The sequence below is a fragment of the Chelonoidis abingdonii genome, chromosome 14 (genome assembly GCF_003597395.2).
Source record: "Chelonoidis abingdonii isolate Lonesome George chromosome 14, CheloAbing_2.0, whole genome shotgun sequence".
Lineage (NCBI taxonomy): Eukaryota > Metazoa > Chordata > Testudines > Testudinidae > Chelonoidis > Chelonoidis abingdonii.
This window is the reverse complement of record NC_133782.1, coordinates 6,169,713-6,175,712: the sequence shown is the minus strand read 5'-3', so window position 1 is coordinate 6,175,712 and position 6,000 is coordinate 6,169,713.

Below are 6,000 nucleotides of genomic sequence, written 5' to 3'. Positions count from 1 at the left end.
CTCATGTCCTCCCACAGTGAATTAGACAGGCAAAAAATATGCAGGTGCCAGTTTAGTGATTTCAAGTTGCATCCACTAAAGTGGAGGCTTCAGCTCTGTAACATATGTACCTCAATATCCCTCCTCCTCTAAGCTTTACACAGACCTCCAGGTGGGGTATTCCCCTATTCCCTTTCTAGCATGCTCCTATTATCACTGCCTGCATGAAATCCACAAGATTTCATGCACAGCCAACCACTCTTCTTTTTTCCATATGCATATTTCTACAGACCTCTGCACCAGTGGCTGCACATGACACACGTGTGCACCCCTCAGAGTCACTTGTAGTAGAACTAGAATTTATGCATGTCATACCAGACATAAATTGATCACAGTATCAAAGACACTTGGTATATTAGTGTTACCTAAAAAACCCGTTGGGTTGTTAATGAACTTTTGACACCCTATACAATGTATAACTGACAGCATGTTTGGTTTTTAAAAGAAAAGTTTTGCAATTACTGTTTAAATTCTATTTCAGATACAGATATGAGGGTATCGATTTCTACTCATCTCAGACAGCATGCACTAGCAGGCAAAATCGAGAGTATGGTATGTGACAGTCTGGAAAGCACATTCATATGTTGAAACTGAACTCTCTGCCTCTCCTTGGTTCATCTGATAGGAGGAAGGCTGCAAGTGACTCTGGGTGATATCTAAAATCTGAGCTTAGTTACTATTGTATCAAAGTATTGCATTATGTCCTTTCCCTTTTAACATAATATAAGGCAAGCAATATAGTGCCAGTGGAGAATCAAACACCAGATGCACTAAAGATTCTTATGTATTTATATTAATTCTTTTTTTTTAAAATATACGATCACCAACCCACACTCTGACATTTTAAATAATGTTCAGGTTGTGATATGAAATGGAGAAGTCAGGGAGGTTGACTGTAAAGGCAAAAGTTCTCCTTTCTCACCACTGAGTAATAAAATTACCCCCACAAGAACGGGACCAAGATGTAGGAGTTAGTTTCCATTTGAATGTCCATTACGTTACCATTATGTCTCTGCCTTGTGCAAGAGGTTTTGTATCTGATTTCCATGTTTCAGGTTTGTTAAATGAAGTGTATAAAATGAAAGCTATTGACCTTAGAGAGAAGGCAAAGGGAGAGTAATATGGCTCTGGCTTTAACTGGCTGCCACTACAACCCAGGTGCAGTGGAAAGTCAATTCAGGGAGGATTACAGAGGGACTGAGGTTGTGCTTAAAAGTGGGAGGTGCTGGATGGAGCAGGTAGTGTGGCCAGCACACTCGGAAGAGATGTGCTCACTCAATACATTCCTTGGGCTAGTCCGCAGGCAAGGCTGATGGGAACACTTATGCAGAAGTCCTACAGGGTTTAAGAGAACAAACTAGCCTAGCCACAGGGTTTTAGACCTTTGTCAGAACATAGTAGAGAATTTGTATCCTTGCTATGGAATTTATAGGATGGTTAAAAAACAAAACAAAGGAACCTATAGGAAAGACAGAATTCTGCGTTACATTTTATAGGACTTTGTCCAAAGGGAAGTCCCAGCTGAAAGCTAAAGCCGCTCTTCTTTGCAGATAGCGCCTGCTTTTCCCGAAGAATGAAAGTCCCATTTAGGGTACAATAACTCCAACTGTGCCCACAGTTGACAGGCCTTGCTCCAAGAGCACGGAATTGAGCTGTTTGCATGCTTCGGCCTCTGTGGGAAAGGGGAGAGGGAAAATCCAACTTTCAAAACTGCATGAGACTCCAGAAACTTGGATAAATCATCAACTTGCAGAGCATAGAAGCCTGGCACTGTTTCTGCAAACCCTTAGGTAGGTTGGGTTTTTTTGAAGAACATTTTCTAGCTGACAAATGAGAATTATATGTATAGATCTGGGGCTTTGCAGTTACTGAGCACAATGTGCCTTAAGGATCTGTTCCAGGCCTTTGTGAAGAATAGAATTAAACAGTAGTTGTATTATTAGCATGTAGGCTCTGCATATGGTACCTGTCAAACCACAATCTCACTAGAATAAGGTGAGGCCACTGTACTAACTCTCTCTATACATAAGGGCTTGACTTTACGTTGTACAGTACATTGCTATTATTTATTTTAAATATGCAGTAGGAGCATTCCTTGTCTGCCAGGCACATTATACAGTCCCACACGTGTCATTTCCATGCTCAACTGGAGCAGCCTTTGGGCTGCCGCATGCTTCATAAGTACAACAACCCCAGTCGCCAGTGTTGGAATAGAGTGGTTGACGGAGAACAGGCTGGAGCCTTTGTAGGGGAGAATGTGTGCATTCTACCCCAATAACTTTTTTTAGATGTGACTTTTTGATAAATTCAAAGAAAAACTACTTTTTCCCCTCAAGAAATACCTTGATTAACCCAGGGCAAAAGTCACTGCTGGTAGGATTGGGTATAATGATATCTAGAGAGGGACAAACTCTTTGATATAGCGATCCCCACCTCACCACTCGCTCTTTCATATAATAGCTCCCTTGAGCTCCATCTGCTAAGCTGCTTCTACTCCTAGACCTTGTCTCGAATCACCAGGAAGTAGTGGGGGCAAGAAGCCTAATTGATTCTAAACTGGAGCTTGATATGTTTATGAAAGGGATTATTTTATGTGGTTGTCTGCAGTGATGGGGACTGGACTCCATTACCCTGGAGGTCCCTTCTAATCCTTTATTATGGTCTTCTCTGGGACAACAGTATCTCTGCAGGGGAGGGCACTCAACCTCTCTGTGGGGTGTCGGAAATAGCTGGCATTTCTGAAAAGCACCGTCTCTGCTTGGTTCAGGAAGAGCACTAATGCTGTTTGGACAGCTGAAAACACAAGGATCACGGAGCAGGGAGTGTAAACACCACAAATAATTCAAAATTCTTCATTCAGGGATGTAAGAAAGATGTGGCGCAATGCTCTTCTCTCTTGGGTAAATATTACACTTTTTACATTTTAATTAGCATATTTAAATAGTTTAAGTAGTATGACTCTTAAGAAATTCTGTTGACCTTTTTCCATCAAATTTCCAACTAAACACAACAACATGCTCAAGTTAAAAGCTTTGTTTAAATGACATTAGGTTTCTGACCAAACTGAAAGCCAGGTCATTCAAAATCATAGGGCCAAATTCTATCTTGGAAGCGTGTGTTTATTTGTCACTGACTTTGCCTGGTATACATCTCAGGGCAGACTATGGCTCACCAGTCTTGACTGCACTGGGAATTTACCCTGATCCCAGCCACTGAGCCTGAAGTGTAGACATGAAAAGCCATGATTTGCACTGGCACGGCTTCCCTTTGCTTGAAGCATGGCTAAAATCAGAGCAAATTCTTGCTGTAGACAAGAGTCTTGCTGCCACTGAGTCATTCCAGCAGGATGTAAAGCTGATATTTTAGCCCTGACTTTAGATTTTCCCATTTGTTCCAATTATGCCAGAAATTTTAATGCTATTTAAATATTTTGATGTTTTTTTTATTTCTAAATGACTGGTAGGGTAAAAATCATTTTTTAAAAATGTATGACTATCCCTATTTACCCTGCAAATAGAAATGACCCTGCTGAAGATACCTGAATCCATGAAGCTGCTTTAAAAATATTTTTATGTACCTGATTCATTACATGATTTGCCTAAGTACCTGCAATGGCTCTCTGGGTTAAGCAATATGTTTTTCATTAATTTCCTTGACATTTTTTGTTTGTTTAGAAATTAATGTTAAGAAAATGAGCCAGCAAGGAAATTCACATACAAAATCTACATCTAAATAACGTTAAAGTCCTTCCCAATTATTGGGAAATTCAGCTTTGGGCTGGTGCTCCACTCTTCCATCTCAGCGCCACAGTCTCCAAAGGCCTTCTCTGGACTGAGCTTGTGATGTTCGCAACCTCAGTTCTTTGTCAGATGTGCACAAACTGCAACATTTGTGTTCCAACATGGACTTTGAACCCCCTCAAATTCAGTATGGTTTCATCCCCAGTTTTTGAGCTGGCCCGTTACAAAGATGGGGGACATTTGCAACATTCAAAACAAGATCTGGGACTAGATTTTGAAAACTTCCAAAGTTTCCTGAGGTGCAGATTCTGGGTTTTGTTTTAAGGACATTTCTTCTTCTTATGCCTGCATGTGGACACACACACACAGCTTCTGTATGCCCAAACAGACATGGTTGCAAATACCACAGGTGCAGATAAGAAGGCCCATTGAAAATTTGGCTCACAGCTTGTCTGGACCAGTGTTATTAACTTTGAATTTCCTAGCTTTTCTTGGGTTTGTTCACAACTTAGCATGTCCTAAAACTAGTTTCTGTGTTTGAGTGTACAGAGATCATATAGCTAGAAACACAGAGGTACAACAGATGCTACACACAGGCTAAGCAGCAGTGAGGCAAAGGGGAGAAAGTTTACTTTGCATTTCTCATTGGAGGACATTTATGAGCCCAAAATCAAACCTTCTCTCCAAAAAATTAATGTTTCTCAACCATCAAACTGAGAAAATGCTGCATTACTGACTCTCCAGCAACTGCATATGCAATAGGAGTGGGGGAAGGAATGGAGACAGAAGGATCACGTGAAGAGTCACGGGGATGATTAGACTGGAATTTGCAATGAGAAAAACTATGTTAAGTGGATGAGCAAAAAACCCATCAATTAGGTCCAAATTCTGTTCTGGGTTACAACATTGTAAACATGGAGGAAATCCACTGAAACTGAGCTGCGAGTTTTTCTTTGCTGTGTAGACATACCCTAGGTTTACTTGCATGTGCAAAAGCACGTGTTCCTCGAATTGGGTAATTGTTTACAGCTGAGCAGTCAGCTATGCAAATGCATATTTTTGCATAAGTAACGGAATCACCTGCAAATATCGTGGGTGCATTTCTAGTGGTCCATTAGCAAATACATCTCTGAGGACCCCATTGGAGTTTGCCAGCATTTTTGTGCTCACCTATATACACCCTTTTTTTTTGAACATGCTTAAATACAGCTGCATGTGCAAAAGCCAGATTTACACATTCATTTGCAGCAATTTTCCACTTAACTGTAGCCTGTGGGCCACATGTTATGAAAGTCAGGCCAGGTGAGTTTAAAGAGAGCGTGGGAATAAGCTGCCCTTTATAAATATGGATTTTAATGTATGATAATTCCAAATTCAAAGCAAACACTCATATAGAGGTTAGGTGTATCATACAGTAATTACTTTTAGTTAGATACATCACAGGGGCTACTCAGAATTCAGAATTCTAGAGGCAAAAGAAGGCTCCAGGCAGCTTGAGTGGGGAAGAAAGAATTGCAGAATATGACGGGAATGGGGAGAAAGCTCTGGACCTGCAAAGGTCCCTTCTCTCTATCCTTGGAGACACAGATGCACAGGACCCCCTAAAAAGAGGAGGTTATCCCTCTCTCACTTATATACTGAGGCTAATTGGATCTGAAGATTACACATCATTTTCCCCCACCACACCCAAACAAGTGCTGCATATTGCCCCTGATTAAATGTATACAAGAATTATTTTATTTTCCCTCCAGAAGCCGTAAAGACCCACCTGTTCAGTAGGGGATTTCCTGCCCTGGTGGGTGAATCTCACAGGCTTATAGACTTTAAGGCTAGAAAAGACCATCATGATTGTCCTCTCTGACCTCCTTCACACTGCAGGCCATAAAAACTTCCCCCACCCACTCCTGCAATAGGTAACCTCTGACTGAGCTACTGAAGTCCTCAAATCTCATTTGAAAGACTTCACATTATAGAGACTCTTGTGGAATCACATTGAGTTCCTGGACAAGAGCTGTATGTTTCCCTGTTGTATGTGGTGTTTTATGGCTGCCAGATTGTGTGCAAATCCTCCCCCCGCCCCCCAACACACACACTGATACCACTGAAATATAGTGCATTATGCCTAAATTTGTCTTTTCCCTCCTTCACTTCCCAGGCTGCTTCTCCTAATGACCAGAAGGAACGAACACACTAGGTTTCTCCTTTCACCACCAGCAGGTCA